The sequence below is a fragment of the Euprymna scolopes genome, chromosome 27 (genome assembly GCF_053919585.1).
Source record: "Euprymna scolopes isolate OS-2025 chromosome 27, ASM5391958v1, whole genome shotgun sequence".
Classification (NCBI taxonomy): domain Eukaryota; kingdom Metazoa; phylum Mollusca; class Cephalopoda; order Sepiida; family Sepiolidae; genus Euprymna; species Euprymna scolopes.
The window spans coordinates 84,101,012-84,121,141 of record NC_136508.1 but is presented as its reverse complement, the minus strand read 5'-3'; the positions used below and the strand labels follow the sequence as shown (position 1 = coordinate 84,121,141).

General features: G+C 33.7%; 1 protein-coding gene and 1 pseudogene across 1 annotated transcript in view; both read right to left on the bottom strand.

The window, feature by feature from the left end:
• Positions 1–20,130, bottom strand: part of LOC145248952 (uncharacterized) — a 208,252-nt gene that overhangs the window by 173,922 nt on the left and 14,200 nt on the right. The window lies entirely within an intron of this gene.
• On the bottom strand, positions 17,828–17,976 carry LOC145249163 (U2 spliceosomal RNA; annotated as a pseudogene).

Below are 20,130 nucleotides of genomic sequence, written 5' to 3'. Positions count from 1 at the left end.
GTGCTGTTGCTGTCGGTCAAAGGTATGATTCTGCTTAGTCCTAAAATTCGACCCCTCCCCAAGGCTTTACCTTCTCTAAGGCTTATTTATCCTGGGGCGTTTTTACTAGGAAATGCTAACAGGGTTGCTAAGGCCTTTTTTATAATCCCGAGTGCACTTCCCCTAGCGTGTTGCTTTTTTTCAAACCTTCCCTGACAGTGTGGCTAACCTCCTGCAGAGGAAGTATATAAACATACTTGTCACCCCACAAGAACAAAGTTAGATGCAATTTAATGTGAAGAACATATGCTCCGCAGAAAGAGCCACTCTGGATGGAACAAAAATTTTAATTTCCTAAGCCAAAATAAATTTCATCTTCTGATCTCTATCTCTTCTCTATTATAGAAAAGGAACTTTGTGAGTTTGTTCACTATGGACTCTACAATGGCTGGGTCGATTTTTATAAAATTTCACATGAAAATACTTTGTGCCTGGCAGTGTTCTTAGATAAGTTTTGTATCGAAATGTTTTGGATAAGTATCGATTATCAAAATAATCAGATGAAAAAAGGAAGAGGCGAATTTCAAAGTTAACACCTTGCAGTCTAACATTACAAGTGCATTTAATCAGTTTTATTACCACACAAGCTGAAAGACCCGACATAGAATCAACAGTAGGTTCTTTGATATAACAGGAGTGCATTATGAATGTTTCTGTTTAAGCACAATTGCACCATGATACTTGACGTTTGCATTTTTAACTTTCATGCAAACCATAGAAAAAATAATTTTATAAAATCAACAGTAGGTTATCTACAGTATAATGTATATATACAGATATATTTTTAACTAAGTCAGTGCAAGAGGTATGTGCGTCTTCCACCAGGTGTACGGCGGTGAGTCCCCAACTAGAGCAGGCAATTAATGGATTCGATTAAAAGATGGGGGATTTCCCCAATTTCGATGACAAAAATATGGAGGTGTGAAACATTTATTGATCATCATTCAATCCCAGGCAATGTCGGGTCAACTTGTTAGTAATAACTTTTCATAAATGGATAAAAATGTGTTCCTGGATATTATACTAAAAAAAATTTAAAAAAATGCTTAAGCATTCTATGTTGAGCAGTTTATTGACGATAAGCAATGAGCAAGAGAAAAAATAATTCCCACATTCAGAATATCGGACACAGTAAGAGATAGAAGTGGATCAATACAGCACATTGAAATTATACGACAGTTGATTGTCCCAGGTCGTAGCCACCATGGCAACATCAATTCCTCCCACAGACATCTTTAGACTATTTCGACAACAAAATGTATAAACCACAGTATTCAATATTTATTGCTGACCATGAAGCAAAAACGTATAATGGCACAAGCATAAATTATAGAGCAGTCTACTGTCCAAGTTCTAACCACCATAGCAACCACAAAGTTAAATTGCATTCACACACTAGTAAATATTCACAACTTCCAGGAGGAAGTATTTAAGTCTTAACATCCCATACAACTCTAAATCACACTGACCGAAAGTGATGTTCGTATTTCCCTCCCTCACGAAATAACCTTTTGCTTAAATCTATTTTTAAACACATTTAAAACATCTCAATTGATGGTAAAAAATTTTCACTAGTCCTGACATTTAGATTCAGGTAATAATTATTTCAGCATCTAAAAATATGATCATGTTTGAAATTAAGTGAATCCATTGTATTACTATGAAAATCATCTCCGTTTAATGTGACTTTTCCACATTAGATGTGGGTTGCAAGTTGTCAATGGCGATATGAAACTATTTTCTCCATAAGATTCTATCATTTACGTTTGTTTTGATGTGCCATTACCAAAGAATGCAGAGGCGTTCGTTTTATTAGCAAGTTGGGATCAGACATAACTAGGGGAGATATAAACAAAATCTTTGCTTTGTGAAGTTGCTAATTAAAATGACTATGTACATAGACAAAGAAGTATGGTTCTTGATCTCAAAAGTATTAGCGTCGTTTTGAAAAAGAAAAAAAAAAAAAAACGCGTCATAATGTGCAAGCTGATTGAGGGAAGGGCTGTATTGATGTTTTATTGATAATTTTTTTTTTTTTTTTTTACTTGATCTTTCTTCTGTTCTCCACTTTTGTTTTGTGTTGTAACTACCTATGAGCTCGCCACTTTATTGCATGATGAATAACTATACACGTCAAATGACAATATTTTAAAAAGGAAAAGAAAAAAAAAGCATTTTTACCATTTTTTTCTAATTCCTTACATTAAGAAATATGTTGAGAGATTGTCTTAAAGACATTAAAAAAAGTTTGATTAAATTAAATGTTTCCTTAAAGACTATTTTATTTTAATTATAAAATTTTTAGCTGATAAAAATATTTTAAACTAATTATACCTCATTGACAGTGCTGCTGCTGCCCGGGATGCAGTTATGTCAGTTTTTATTTGTTGGCACTATTTTTTTTAACTTAAAAAAAAATTAAAATTAAGAGACAACTCATTCAATATGAAAATAAAATTAATCCCTTTGAAGATTTTTTTTTCAGCCATACTTTTAAAAATGTTTCCATTTTCAAAGTTGTCTACAACCCGACATCGCTACAGAAACACCAGCCACAGAGATGAAAATTCATGATGGAGACATGGTTAACATGTTAACAATCACAAAATCAACATACAACAAAAAGCTACATCATATGTATTGAAGTAAGCCTAAGACTGCGTAACTAAGAATTGAAAATACTAACTAAATTTAATGAGCAAAATCATTGGAGTGAAATCCTATATAACAATCACATAATCTCTATAATAAAAGAGTGTGTCACAGGTAATTGTAGCCTAGAAATCAGAATTTTGGATCTCGAGTCTGGGATTTTGGAAGGAGTCAGATTCAGGTTTTATAAATCTGATGAATCAACTCACTGAATTGACTTTAAAATAAAGAGTTTGAGATTTGGTAATTCTAGGAGTGTGAATTTTAGGAATTGTTAGAGTAAAACCTTATACTCTGATACAAGCAATATTTTATTCTGATTTTTTTTTTTTCAGTTTCCTATTTTCTTAATATAAAACAAATATATTTATATTTTATTTCTATAAAAAGTAAAATTCGGAATTCTTTTACAATGGTGGCATTTTTCAATAATGGCTGACAAAACAATAGAAGTAGCAGATTTACATTTATTAAAGCTTAGTGCATCAAATAATCAAGCTGCTACATATGATTCCTATGGTAGAGGATCAGAATAATCTCATTTACAATCTCCATCCTCGCTATCCCCTTTAAAAAAATAAAGGGGGGGGGTCTACTTACAAGTTCAACATCCTAAAATAGACTTTGTTTTTACTTTTAGAAATGAAAAAAAATGTTAATGAGGTTCAGAGCTGTAAACAAGAGTAAACAGTCGATATTTATTTGCAGATAATAGTAAGGGTATCCGTTAGTATATTATATGCAGTATCCCTAAATTGAATGGGGGAAATTAATTGTTTGCCAGCCAAGTATACAAAACAATGCAATAAAGTTCAATTATATTTGTGTCAACAGAATGTCAACTTCCTTAGTTGGAGATGATCGATTACACTGAAATGGATATTGCGAACAGTGGCAAATGTTTTTACCCATGTTTAGCATCATCTGCTGGGTGTTGGATAACTATCAAAAATTGACTTCCAAACGAATCTTTCCAACAAAGTCTTTATTCCTTTCTTTCAGTCCTTACCATTTCCATGTTTTCTGCGACTCTTCCCCCCTCTCAAATTTTTTTTCTGAAAATATCAGTTGTTTTAACTTCATTTTTGCTTTTAAATCCATTAAATTCAGTTTAAAATCAACTTTTTGTGCGAAATCAATTTTTGTGGTCAAAGTTAATTTTGTGTAGCAAAGATTTTTTGTTGCTTGTAATAAAAATTTTAAAACATTAACATGTTTGGTTAAAAAAATAAAGAAAAAATATATGTGCGCATACGTGGGGGAGGGGGGGCAATTTTATGGAAAAAGTCTTTCCAATCATGAATCGTTTAAAATATGACAATATTTTTTTCAGATGGAAAAAGAGAGCCAGACAAAATAAAACAGAAGGTAGAGAAAAAAAGAAAGAAAGAAAGAAAGCAAGAAAAATAAGAGGTAAAACAGAAACTTAATTGAAAATATATATAATCATATTCCTAATTACATAGATATAAAAATATATTCACAGTGTATATCATTATATTAATCCGGAAAAGCAATTATTTCAGCAAGTTATCCAGATATATTAAATAAATTTTTTCGAAATATACATTCAAATTTCATTGCTTTTTATTCCATTTGAATCTTAAGGAGTACAACTTCGTTATTTGATATGTTCAAATTTAATTAACTTTTTCGATTGTCATAATCCATTTAGACTGGATTACAGATTCTTCCTTTTGGATATTACAGAGTACAACTTTACTAACTGAATTTCACTTTCACTCTTATTCAATTCTATTGAAAATGCCTTTCAATTCACAGAAAAAAAAAGATTGATATAATTCAAATTTATGCTAATCAGTAACACCTTTTTTAATGTTTATCCATGATGAAAAGAGAATATCTTTGAAAATCCCTGGATTACGACGTAATTATAGTTGTTTGAATTTTTTAATGAATTGAATATAAATTATTCAATTTTTAATTTTTTTTCAATTCTCCTCGCTTTTATTTTCTTTCCGTACAAGTCTTAAGCATATATTTGCAATGGATTGCAAACAAACAAAATGAGACAAGTCCCAAGTGAGACAAAGGTAATGGCACAGAATCAAATCCAAATGGTCATGCACAAAATTGCTAATTTAGAAAATGGACTGATGATAACATTTTGATGACAAGTCATTTGGTAATTATAGGCCTAAAACAGAGAAGACTGTATGTTGAGAAGGAAAGGGAGATAATTATATAGGAGGGAGGGACCACAATGAAAACTCGTAAAGATGCAATGGGGGACTTAAGAGCCGAGATGTACAACAGACACCACGAAAAAAAAAAAAAAAAAAAAAAAAAAGTTTCATTCATTCAGAGGACTCACATACCCTCACCACCCTGAAAGTAAGGACCATAAGTTGTCTTGTCCGTTTCATGGCATATCAATCCTTTTTGCAGTATTGAATGCAGAGATGGCACCTATTTTAAACAATTCATTGTACAAAAATAATTCAACACCAGGTGCCATTTTATCTAACAGATGTGTGCAAGGTCACGCCTTTCCTTACTGTATTATATATAAAATTAACCTCATGTGTGTGTGGATCGGTCTCTACCAAATTAGTAAATGTTTAGTCTATAGACTTGAAACTTGATATATGGAGTATTTGGACTTTTGAAATAAATTTGATTGTTTTTAGCTGATAACGTTAAGGGATCAAAATTGGAAAATTGGAACTTTGCAGGCATAAGTTGAGTAAAACTGCTCCTCTACACATACACAAGTATACATTTAGATTTAATTCTTTAAGTTTTGATATCCATCCGTCCTTAGGTCATATGGTAGCAAATACTGCCAGAAAGCTAATGTTTTGGTTTCGTTCCTACTTCATGGCACTTAAGTCATTTTGTTCTTTTTTATCGTAACTTTTGAAATCACTATATATTTGGTACAATATAATAATCAATGGAGAATTTGCTGCAATAAATAAGTAATCTGCATAAATTAAAATATATTTGAGCACATTTTAGGACTGGGTTTTATATATAAAAATATAACTATTTCATAAAAAGAAACGTGGAGACAATAGTAAGAGACAATTTTTTTTTTTTATTTTTTTTTTTTTACAAGGTAACCACCACTCATCAAGGCCCGGAATCCACTCAGGGATAAGGGTTATTGTAAGTACAGTACGTTAGTGTGGATATTTAATAAAGTGTCTACTTAAGGGGACAGTTCATCAGGAATTTGTTTACGTTGGACTTGAAGACATCCAAGTTGTAGTCAGGAGGGAAGCAGGCGTGCAGTTCTAAGAAAGAAGTTTTGTTCATGGAATCTACAGGCATAGATAAAGAATGGGGAAAGTTTTTGACAGTGGATTCAGCTAGACGGGTGTTTTTCGTAAAAGATTGGCAAGGGGGAGGGGGACCAGAGATTGGAGTTCAGATGAGCACCTGCCATGGAAATAACGATAAAACAAAGATAGGCTTGCAATGGCTCTTCTGTGGGAGAGAGGTTGCACGGAAGAGAAAAGGGCATCCCCCACTAAGCCACAAAGTCTATTTTGTACTCTGTCAAGGTAGGATAGGCTGTTTTTAGCAGCTCCTGCCCAGATATGGCAGTACTTGGCTTTTATATAGACAGAATTGCATCAGTAGTGAGAGATCTTCTGGAGTGGTAGAAGGATCCACCATCTTTCCAGCAACCTTAGCAACAGACTTAATGTAAGTGTTCCATTTCAGATCAGGAGTGAAGGTCAAGCCCAGAAGCTTGTCAAAACATGCGGCTTCTAGACGAGAGCCATCCATTTCAATTGATGCCAGATGGGGATCAGAGCGTTGATGATGTAAAGATAGGAGTTTGGTTTTAGATGCATTAAAGGTAACCAGCCACGTCTTCCCCCACTGAACCACTCGTTTGAGATCAGAGGAGAGAGAATCAGAGAGAGCTTTGTCATTTACAGCCTTTGATGTGTTGCCGTAGATGGTCGTGTCATCATAGAGGTCAACGAATGATTTAGGTATATGTTTAGGGAGATCATTGATGTAAATCAGGAAGAGAGTTGGGCCCAGGATGGACCCTTGAGGGACTCCAGCATTAATACTGCAGGCCTCTGATTTTTATCCATTAACCACTACTCTTATGAGCCTATCAGAGAGAAATGATTTAATGATAGAGAAAATATTTCCAGTTATACCGTAGCTGAAAATCTTGTAAAGTAGGCCTTTATGCCATACCTTGTCGAAGGCCTTTGATATGTCAAGAGCAATTGCCCTGGAAAGGAAGCCTTTGTCAAGAGATTCACTAATCCTATGAGATATAACCGTTAGCACATCTGCGGTAGATCTTGCAGAACGGAAACCATATTGCGTGTCACTAAGGTTATTTCTGCTGAGGTGGTTGACTGTTTCTCTATTTACTATGGATTCCAGCAATTTACTCATGACATACAGGAGACTTATTGGTCTGTACTGAGAGAGAGATGACTTATCACCCAAGTTCTTAAATACAGGGCATACTGATGAGGTTTTCCAGGGTGTTGGAAAACACTTCTCCTTAAGTCAACGTTTAAACAGTTTCGTAAGTATGGGAGCAAATTCTGGTTGAAGCTTTTTTAACACTATAATTGGGATGCCATCAGGGCCAGTAGCTTTACTGGAATCAAGGTTCTTGATTAGCTTGGCGACCTCATGCACAGATATTTGTATGTTACCTAGCGTGTTCTGTGTCATAGAGTAGAATTAGCTGCAAAGTTCTTGGTAAATAGTTGGGCCTTGTCTGAAGCCGACGAGATGACCTTTGGTCCGTTGATAATGGTTGGGACAGAACGCACACTTCTGTTCAGGATCCTATTTGTTATTTGCCAAAACTGCTAGGAACCAAACCGCTGATCAGCTACTTCGGATTTAACAGACTGGGCATATAGCTCTCTTGCATTTTTTATTACTCTTTTACAGTGGTTGCTGGCATTCCTGAAAGCAGCTTTAGTCTCGGTGCATCTATTACGTTGGTAGCTATGGAAAAAGTGATTTCTGTGCACGATGGCAGCAGCACATTCTGGGGAGAACCATGGCTGGCTGGCAGGTTTTTGTTGGAATTTTTTAGATGGTATGAATCGGTCTATGCCTACAATTAACCATTTGGTCAGGTCTGATACTATAGAGGGCACATCCTTTTTAAACATGGAATGCAGAGGTAGATCAGATATAAATGTACAGAAGCTATCCCAGTCAGCCATGGAGTATCGGTATACAGTATGGTGGACGGGTACATCTGGGGACTTATTACATTTCATTTTTATCTTAACTGATACGACGGCGTGGTTGGAGGATCCTAGAGGAGAAAGAACGGAACATGAACATAGCTCAGGGGAAGTTGAGAGAAAAAGGTCTAGAAGGCTTGCATATTGACCTGTAGTATCGGGCACACAGGTGGGCTTGCGAACAGTCTGAGTGAGGTCATAAGCAATGGCAAAATCATGACAGAACCTCCCCTCATCGTCAGTCTTATTTGAGTGGGTCAGCCATTCCACGTTATGGACGTTGAAGTCACCACAGATGTGGATGTTAGCTGAGGGACATGCAGACAGGATGCGGTCTATTTTCTCAGATATGCTCTTAAAAGATAGTAACTCTGCTGTTGTGGGGCAAATAGAGGGCAAATATAAATGCAGTGGTGTAAGCAAGTGCAACCCGGAAGCACATATAAGGTAAATTAGGATCTTCTCTAGATGGAAAATTCCTTTCTGAAGGTAAGAGATTAACAAAATATCTTGTTTATCCTAAATTACAGGGGCCAAAATCTTGCCTGTATATGCTTACATCTAATCACACTTTGGACGGCTATTATCTGATGTCATCCACTCAGCTGACTGTCGATTTGATTCTCGAATGAAATGGTGGAGGTTTCATCCATTTTCACAACACAAAAACTCGTTGCATTAAAACAGTTACAAACAACGCTTTAAATCATTAATACATTGCCGTTTTTTTTTTATTTTTAAGACAGAGCAAATGCAGCACTCATTTTGAACACTCGAACAGATTCTTTGTTGGCTATTCTGGTAAATCACTTTTTGGAGGGGGAGAAGCAACCATCTAAAGTCTGCAAAAGTAAACAATGCCTTTTGCTATTTTGAGACAAAGGTGTCAGCAGACAGAATTTTGTAGAGGACACAAAGATAAAATGCCTATTGGGAAATTTCAACCTTTGGATAATGGCTTATTGTTCTATAGAGACGCCATTTCCACTTCAGACAGGTCAACAACAGACGGTCAACTGCCATCAGTTGCACCAACAATCCATTGGGAATATTTTGTAAAATGACTTGGGGGGGGTGAATACTAAAGCTAACATTCTGACTATGATATGGTTTCATATTTGGCAGTAATATACTTTTGAATTTAAACAACTTGTGTTAAAAACAAAAAAATTCTCAGTAATGTAAGGTCACCACAATGATCTAAATTTAAAAAAAAAAAAAAAAAAAAAAATGCTTTCGACTGTAAGAACAGGTGCCCAGGCATGCATACTGCCAACATTTACAAAAACATGCAACTCTAAACACACTTTCTCCTTATCAATAGCCATCCAAACACCATTGTTGCTTTAAACTCTACAAGTTCTCATCTATTATCACAATAGATTAACATGTGTAACATTAGTAAAACTGTAAACAGATAATTTTCTAAGACATCATTTTCTGACAATTGACAAAACACCGTATGGTCAGCTAGAATCAGCAGTAGTAGTCACTTTATTAAAAATAACTAAAAACAGAGTGGCACTCCTTTTGAGATGAGGATTTGTATTATTTGAACTACCGACCTCACCTTGACTTATTTTCCAAAGTAATCTTCGATCTTCTTCAAAGAAGGTTAAATTTGTCATAAAGTTTACTAATGATGGACAAGACTTGAAATATAATTTAAAAAGATTACTTTTAACTTAGAAAAACGTAAATGTATTAAAAATTTCTAAGACGCCAGTCTCAGACAATGCATAGAAGTTTACTAGGATTTGGTAAACAATTAACATTCTAAAATATATCTAAAATTCAGACCAAACAAATATCCTTGGCTGAAAATAAGGAAAATGTTAAGGAAAAATAAATGTTTATTTACATCAATCGTTATGTAATAAAGAGGAATTGATATTGATATATAAAGAATGAATAACAGATCAACAAAATTATGGATATCTTATTTCATCACCACTCTTAAAAGCCCAGAATCCAGCCATATACGCTACACCAAACAATACTGCCGAATCGACACGCCACACAACAATATCGCTGAATCGACATGCCACCTAACAATATTGTGTAATCAATGCTCCACATTCCCAAGCAACACCGTTGACCAACACAACACTGAACAATATCATTGAATCGACACGCCACGTTCCTGAGCAACACCGTCAATCGCCATGACATACTAACGAATAACATGATCAAATCGACACAATATGAAATGCAGTAATGCAAAACGTTATCAGAGCAATATGTTTTAACTACCTGGATGACTCGGCCCATTTTTTTATAGTTGTTGGGCGAAACTCAATAGTTGATTTGGGGTAAGATGGAAGTAGGCCCGGCTCATACACTGGCACAATTCTTGTGCGCTTCCACACATGCTTGTCACACATCCATCCAAACAAAGATTTTTCTAGTTATAAACCAGCCTTGGCATACGATTACTATTTCCTATTAATTTCAGTGTGTTGTGAGAAGTAATTTAAGAGTTTATTGGTAAAATATTCTCAGACACACATACCTACATTTACTGTTTTATTTATATATAAATTAAGATTGCTGCTTATGCTAGCAAAATTATCTTCCGTATTTAAGATCCCCTAAAACTTTTATCTGACAACTGGTTATCTTGTAACACTTCTCACCAGAAGGGAAAAAGATTTGGTCACAAATTATGCAAAGGTTGTACTAAGTTATATAGTACTAGTGAAACTATCAGCAATTAAACCTCATAAACAGTGGAATCAGGCTATAAATGTTCAGTTACTGTTATCAAAATAAATTTTATGAAAAAAAAAGTGGAATATCTAACTGTAAAGTATCAGTTTATCGATTTAAAATAGCATTTAAATAAAGTTTCAGAAATAAAGTTACTACAAACTGACTTTTTTTTTTACACATTAAAAAAAAAAAATAAATAGATCAGCAAAAGACAAAGATAGACAACCTTCAGAAATTGTCAATCCTGTTACACACAATTTTCCAAAATTCGCCTGAATTACATTCGTCAACCTCCTCTCATACACATTTGATGAATCGTAGTTTTCATTATATCTCTAGGAGCCAAAGATGGTGAGTTTTCTGAATCTGATTTTTATATTTCAGGGATACCGGCTACATACTTAGCAGAATCTGTGGTCACCTAAACTTTTCTGTATTTGCAATCATCTTTCATTCTTGTTAGTTCCTTTCATCAAGTGGCTTCAAGCCTTGTCTGGAGTGAGTTCTATAAAAAAAAATTTTTTTTTAAATCAGCTAATAGAAAAAAAAAAATCCAAAGTTTATTGAAATTAATAAGACTCATACACGAGTCAATGTAATTGCAGTCAATGGTTTCTTTAATAGGTGCATATGGAGTAAAAGGTGAACCCAATGATTTATCCATGGAAGGGGGGGGGGGTTAATGTGATCTCGACTATTTAAACTCAAACATTTAGAGCTCCTGTCTCTTGTCATTTTCATTATTACAATCAATGTTGATTAATGGTAGACTACATTATAACAAGCCTCATACGGCTGCCACAAACAAATCCTTCCTTTAACAGAAAGGCAAACCACTGCACGAGCTTAAAAAAAAAAAAACCTCCTTTATATAAGTTATGAATGCACAAGTTTGCAAATCCTCTTTTTGTATATTCACGATTTTATTTTATATGATTATTACTGGCACGAGTTAAATTGTTCAATTAATATACAGTTATTCTTTTATTTGTAAGCTGCCTTCCACATCAACTTTTAATACTTATCTTCAAGTACATTTTCTATTTTCTCTTTAGCAAGAACTGAACTTTCTAGGATAGAAATCCCAATAATACATTGACTTATATTTGATGAAACTATTAATAGAACAAGAACAATACGAGTATTAAATCCCTATTTAAAAGCAAGTCTTTCGACTATTCTACTTGTGAGACCACTCCTAATCAACTAGCACAACTTAAATTGAAGAGGGTTTGCGTGGTGTGAAAGTTTAAACCGGACACTGCTCTTAACAGATTTCCAGGATAATTCAAAAAGTCCTAAAACATAATGGCCAAATGGATCAAGAGTTATCATGACCAACTTTTCGGCAATTAATGACGTCAATGTAAGAGGCATTTTAAATGACAATCACATGAACCGTCCATTTGCCTTCCTTAGCCAACATTTTCAAATTTATATGTTAAATTAACCAAAATGTTAATATTTTTTAACGCAATTTCTCTTCAAATAGAACCTTCAAAAAAGGTCAGTGGTTTAAGCCATTTTATTTTCCACACAAAAAAATTTAGTAAAAAGTTATAACCATTTGCCTTTTTATAATTTTAGTCCAATACTCATCAAAATTAAAAGTTAAATTAAATATCACTGAGCGTTTTGTAATCAATCAAGACCACCTAAATACACAGCATGTGAGAAAGAATTTAGAGAACGATTGTCAAAGATAACAGAATGTGCAGCTTAAAAGCAACATGGGCCAAATTCAATAGATTGAAAGAAGCCTGGAACAACACCAACATGTTTGGAGGTGGTAGTAGTGGAGGAATCTGAAGAGTCAGGTGAGTTTAAGAAACCAAGAGAAAGCTTCACTAATCTTGGTTCTATGATGGAAAAGTGTTTACCAATGATCTTGTAAACCATATTCAAGAATTTATTGCTAAGGAACGCCTAGAACTCTTGCTAACTCAGTTCCTTGACGACTTGATCCATCATGTGAACTTGTAGTCAGAAAATGATTTCTCAGCTTAGATGTAAAGACAGTGCATGATTCTCTCTCGTTCGAATTTGATGAAACCATTGCCTTAATGCATGAACTGGTGTTGAACAAGGAGCAGATTAGAAAGTTAAGGAATATCATGATTTTGAAAGTAATACATTTTCCTATCATCTATGAGATTCTATATGGGGACAGGATAAACTGAGCTGTAATTACACCTGGGTTAAAGAATAATAAAGGTGTTACAAATAGTTTAAGGTAACTAGCTCTATTTTTAAAGAGGACTAGCTCACATGATGCAGAGAGGGTTCTTGAAACGACTTTAAACAATTGTAGTGATGGAGCAGGTCAACATGCCAAAGAGAACATGTTGACTATTAAGAATGGATTGAGAAATCAAAACCATTGGGTAATCTAATTCAGACCCACAGAAAAAAGTCCGATACAATTTATGAGTAGACTGGTTTATCTAGGCAGATGCAACACTGATGCTAGAAAAGGTGAAACACTGACAAATGGCTCTCAGGGAAAACATTGATTCCGATGGAGTTATTCAATTCATACAATTATTTGATTCATGCAAAATGGAGAATTTGTTGCTTTTGCATTGTCAGTTATCAACAATTTATTATTATTTATTAGCAAATCAACTTATGTGGGTATGAATGATGGATGTGGATTAGAGAGATTGTCCAAGGAATGTTTGGAATCTACTAAACATCGATGCCTCCGTTCAGTACAAAGGATACCCCCTGTAGGGGCAGCTGCATGTGAAATTGTGAAGCAAGGGTTGCGCAATCATCAACCACACCTTTCCTGAAACGGCACTGTTTGAGTCCAATGGCAAGAAGTTCAGGACGATTGGAAACAATGCCGAGATAAGCGGAGAGCACATACAGCACCTAGAAGTCCCAAATGATCACCCATTTAGTACTGACATGGTTCAACATTGCTTAACTTCAGTGGTCCAACAGGAACCAGTGTGTCAACGTGATTATGCCGTACATAATCTAGTAAACACGTTCGCAATTACAATCCCCTTTCAAGGAAAATTTCAACAGCTCACTTATGAGGTGTAGATTGAATGTTTTGATCTTGATATTGTGAAGCTGACCAACACATGTCATCCGAAAAAGTATTGTGTGTGTATTGTAAATGACAACACAATTAGGTTTCATGCAAAGCTTTTCAATAAAACAAATTTTATGTAAGCCATGTTGAAGATATTTTACTTGATTGATAGTTGTCATATTCATTCATTCATCAATGCAATTCTTGTTGGATATTCATCAATTTCTGTTTTAATACCGAACTGAAGTGGCACTCATGTGGGTTGAACTGGCTTTCTCCAAAGGAGGAAATTTCATAAGAGTATGAAATTCACAAGTGATCCCCAGTCGCATGCATATCCCAGTCAAGGGAGATGACAATATTAGGTTTGTGCAGGGAGATGTCAACGTCCTCCTTCATATAGTGCCCTCTTATCTCACTCAGTCAATCCATGATAGATGTATTGAAACACAGGAATGGGTACGTTTCATCTGGCATAATAATGATTCATTAAAATTGTGGGGTCTGCATATGCGCCTGATTCACAAAGTATGGAAATAAAAAATGATAAAAAAACCTTTACAAGTTTTTTGATATAGATGTACATAATACTTTGATAAAGTATGTTTTAACTTTAATAGGGATGGTATAATAAAATTGTGGGGTCTGCATTCGCGCTTGCCCTCCATAGATGGAAATAGGCACAAACTTTAATAAAGACTTCATATCTATCTGCGTAAGTATACTTTGATAATTAGGTTTCAGTTTGAAGAAATATGGTATAAAAAAATTATGGGGTGTTCGTTCACACCTGACCTCCTTAGAATGAAATATCAAAGTTTAACAAGGTTTTTTAATATAGATCCACAGAATATTGTGATAAGTGTTTCAGTGTGAACAGGTATAATAAATTATGGGGTTTATCTATTTTATTTTTTTTACTTTCATCATATTTTGTTTTGGTTTTGATACCCCTAAATTCAACCCAAATTTATAACACTTCTTTTTCATAACCTATCATACTTTCATAAATCAGAGTCCATTTTCTGTAGGCTGTTTTTGAACCCAGTCAACAACAGGTACTTTTGCTAGTATATATATATATATATATATATATATATATATATATAGAGAGAGAGAGAGAGAGAGATAGAGATATAATTTGCTTGCAGATATTCCCCCCTGTACCAAATTAGCATAGGTTTACAATAACAGATGTCATATACAAATTTATAATGTCTAAACTATTATACACCATCTTATGTAACTGTAGAACGCCATTTCATACATATTTATTCGTTATAATAAAATGCTATAATCCATCTTAGGAATGTCATTAACACTATCGTCAAGACCTACAGAGGAAGTAGTTCGTAATTTTCCTCATTAAAAAGGACTCCCACCAACCCCACTAAACATGGAAATATTTGCACTACACATACCGTCCAGTCTGCCTATGTAACTGCCTAGCAAATTCATACATATACCATTACCTTTCCTTTTTCCATCAGAAAAATAATTTCTCCTTTACAGACATCCGGCAACTCTCATTGGCTGAGAATAAACAAATCCCTAATTCCGGAATACGACTACTCGTAAATAAATGAACACACATTACTTTTTCAACTACCATGTTTGCACACTACTCACCTTGCAATCCTTACAACTTGAAACAGATTCATTGTTTTAGTGTTTTTTTTTTCCATTCTTTGGCATATCAGCACACTTAGTTAAACACACGCTCACAAACACACATTCGCAGAGAGAGAGAGAGAGCTACATATACGTAACTCGTACACAGAAAGTTTGCACAGATAAACAAATGAATAATATAAGTTACCAATTTGAAATAAAAAATAATTTATTTTTTCAAAGGAAAACTTTCACAAATAAATGGAAACAGAACATTCTTAACTGATAAAATACTTTTCCAGAAATAAAGAATAAACAGAAGTTTATTGCTACTAGTTTCGGTTTATCATAACTTTCAGGATATTTTTTACATCCTAATTTCATTCTCATTTTTTTTTTTTTAAATGAGAATTAGTTTAAATTTTTTCCGGGGTTTTTTTTTCTCCTTTGTTATGGAGGCCTCATTCGTGTATGTCAGCAAAAATTATTTTTATTTCAAACTTTAATTTGTTTTTATTACAAACTCTCAACTTATTTGTTTAATTGTAAAAACTTCTGTTTACGTTCACTGTGATAGTGGTGTCACCACTTTATTCCCTTTTGCTCGATATAGGGTTGGCAATCCTGGCACTAGATAGAGAGCTTTAACCTCAGTTCATTCATGCGCCTTTTTATTTTTACACAAAATACATCAGAACGGAAAATACCATTGATTTTTTTTAAACTTTGTGCGTACTTTAATCTACTGTAACTATTATTGAATGTTTTGTTATCTTTTTTTTTTTTTAACCCAAATAGGCCACAAAGCTAAATATATTGTTTTTTTATTATTACATACCTTACATTTAGGGCTAATTTCTTGCCACCCACACCCAAAAAATTCCGAAAGCCATTCTTAACATAGATAGGTTGGGGGTGCCCATTTCGACTGTCGTTTTTAACATGAAGTTGACGGTTGGACTACAATTTTTTTTTTTTTTTTTTTTTTTTTTTTTTTTTTTTTTTTTTTTTTTTTTTACACACAGGAGAGAGGGGATGCTACCACCAGACAATGCCGGTTAACGGGTCCTGCTAATATAAAATAAAGTGGTGCTTATGCATTTGTGTTACCATGCTATTTTTTAAAAATAGCGAATTCAAGTTTTTCGATATATTTTTTTGTTCACTAAATTGTTAGGTGAAAGTACAGAATAGTTATAAAACATCCTCCACCCCGATAACATAAGTACCACTAAAGTGATTTTTGATATCGTAAAATCTTTTTTAAAAAAATAAATAAATAAATGGTTTATTTTTCAACTAAATCCATAATGAACGGCATGAATGGTTTATTTTATTCTTGCTAAACTAATCACGTGATTAAAATTTTGCAAACAAAATTTTTTTTTAAATAAAGAACTATTAAAATTTATTTCGTTTCATTTATCCCAGGGCTGCATATACACAAGTCACGTGACATTTTCGTGGCTATGTTATCTATGATTCAACATAGGACTTACAAAAGCAGTGTCAGAAAGTCTCCAATAAAATGCGTGATTGAAAACTTGAATATTTAGACTTACTATCTTTTGAAGCTTATAACTATTTGAAAAATGTAATTCAAAATCCTAATTTTTTTTTCAATACAAGGAGCAAAGATCAAAATTTAAAATATCAGGTTTAATAGCAAAATATGCAATATGTTTTTTTAAAATCGGTTTTCTTTAAAAAAGATTTCAAGAAAATCAACAAATTTTAATTTACTTTGAATACAAATTCCAAAAAATCACTTACCTATAAAAAATACTAATCAATGGGTACTTCGATTCTTCATTAAGAATTTATCTATATTTATATTTTATATTCCATGTCCTTTTTAAAAAATACTTTAAGTATAAAAAAAAAAATAGTGTGACATCAGATGTTTCAGAACGGAAATGAAGGGAGACAGCTGTCTCCTTTTATTCAAGTTAACTACGGTGGCCTGTAAGTGCCAGAATTAATCTCCCTTTCTATTGCTGGCTGTAAACAAAAGTTAGTCCATATGGGCCATCGTATTTGAAAAATAATCACATTTCACTTATCAGTTTTTGCCGATAATTCCACTTGACCGATTTTCGATTTTTTTTATTCTCTTAAAGAAATACATGTTTTTTTATTTAGTATATTTTATTTCATCTTTATGGAGTGATTTTAAGATTAAACAAAGCTGATAGCCATTAGTCGCGTGCTCTCGTAATGGGCTGAAATGACTTAAAATGACTAATGAACTTAAGGATGAATTGAATGACCTTAAGAATGACTTGAATGCTTAAAAAATAACTGGAATCCTTCAAAAGCAACTTGAAGGATCTGGAGAATGACTTGAATGGCTTTGAGACTGACTGGTTGTAAAGTGGGTGATCATTTTACATTAAATTAATACAGAAACGTGATCCCCCACTTTATATCACAAAGTTACAAGCATAAGTACAGCATGTAGTAACAGATGGTATTTATTTGCTCCCCCACTGAGCAAATTAGGCACAAGGCCGTTTTTAATGTGAGGTAAAAACCAGCTCCCCTAAAAGTAGGCAAAAAGGGGGCACTCTGGTTACCAAAAATAATAATTGTCCCAGTATAGAGGGTTTCCCCTCCATTGACTGGTACAAATTATCTTAAGTGCAGTATCTGCCGGAACAGATACTACACTTTGATCTTGGCCAAAAGGCCAAGAAAAGCGGTATTTATTTGCTCCCCCCACTGAGCAAATTAGGCACAAGGCCGATTTTTAATGTGAGGAGTGAAGGGGAAATGGGGACCAACTCCCCGGGGAGTATGGGAGCTGGATAATGACAATTGGTATGAAGGGTTTCCCCTACATTGACCAAGGTCTTATATGTGGGGGTTGCCCCCCACATATGGTCTTTGCTTGCAGTATCTGCCGGAGCAAATACTACACTTTGATCTTGGCCAAAAGGCCAAGAAAAGCTTAAAAAACTAAGAACAGCATCTATTAACAGACCTTTGATCTTAACCAAAAGGCCAAGCACAAGTGTTACAGACAGACCAACCGACTGACTTATAGAGTCGCTTACACACGACTAAAAAGAAAAACATTAAATGAAGCAGAAAAAAAAATTGTAGGTATTCAATCTTTTCAAGACAACTTTAAAAATGTAAGGTTTCACTTTGAAAAGAAAAAAAAAGGTTTTAAACTTTTGACTTTACAGGTAAATTTGCACAAAACTATTTTATTTATTGATCTTTTATCTGCAATTTTTGATATATAAATCTGAGGTGAGAAAACTATTTTCATTTTAATATACATTTCAAAATGGGGGGGTTGAATTAAAAAAAAAAAAAAAGTGTTTCTAGAATATTATATTCAATTTATTGGAAAGAACATAAAATTTCGCAATTAAACCTGCAAATATTGTAAAAATTGAACCAATAGAAAAATTCTGATAGATTTTTAAATTGATAATATTGAAAAAAAAATTTTAACTCGTAAAATTCAATTCATTTTATTACATAAAAAAATGACTGCATGAGCGCACGTATACACTTTATAACGTGAGTAATTTTCCATGTATAACTGGCATATTGGTTTTAGCCACCTATATTCTTTGTAAGCTGGTCTGTCATTGGTTTAATTTGAATGCACCAAATCTTGTCGCCAATTTGTATTCATGTATTATTTTTTCAGTTTGAGAATGAACACGGGAAACATCAGACTCACAACAGCGGCGCTTTGTCTACAGTGCCAGGATTTTAACTTCTTGAACACCAAACAGTGGGTAAACGAAGGACATTTCTCTAAATACAGAGACAACATAATTGCTGAACTTATTCTACCCAATGAGGATATTCTACAGTGTTTGGCATGATATATTTGATTATAGGAATTTATTCCTATTTCTTCCAGAGACCATGAGGTCCCAAAATATGCCGTATTGGGCGCTAACATTCACACAGTGTTCACCATGTATAACATGGATCCTTCTAAAAGGAAACCCGAACTAACCTTCCCACAGAGAAATCAAACTAAAAGCTCCATGCGTATGGATAGCAAATTCAGCCACTGTTTTTGCAAAGGACTTACCGTGACCAAAGAACTTCCATTTCTGATACATTGAATAAAATTTGAGTTTTAAAGGTATGGCTTTGTTTGTGGAATTTCATTTGCTATCTGCAGGGAGGAAATTGGGCATGTGGGAAAGAAATTTCTTACAGTAAACACTTTTTTTAAAATAAATATTCCTATTATTTTTCAAAAAACTTTAGTTTATTTTGGAAGTATATTCCATAAAGAAATTAAACAAAATTAAAGAGAAATTAGGAGTTTTGTATATTTCTTCAGTTTTGTGTTAAGGATGTCAAAAATTTCCAAAAAATTTCGGACACCTTGTCCTACAGTTGTCAACATTGTCTTAAATTCAATTTTTACTATCTTTTGTTGTATGTAAGTGAAAATATAGAATTAACAAAGCCCTCTCTCCCCATGTCCAAAATGGGTTTCTAAATATTTTAGCATAGTTCGTAAACTGCAAAAATGCCTTTTTTCTTTTTTTTTTTTTTTTTAAATAAAAAAAAATTATAAATAAGTCTTACAAAAAATAAAAGAATGGGTGGAGTTTGCTTAAATTATAGGAGTATAGGCTTTGTATTACTGTACACAGATTCGAAAAAGTTGTCAAAAAAAATAAATAAATAAAAAAATATATATAAATAAAAAAAGTGAACGTGTCTGTATCTGTGTGTGTGTGTGTGAGATAATTTGTACCAGTCAATGGAGGGGAAACCCTCTATACTGGGACAATTATTATTTTTGGTAACCAGAGTGCCCCCTTTTTGCCTACTTTTAGGGGAGCTGGTTTTTACCTCACATTAAAAACA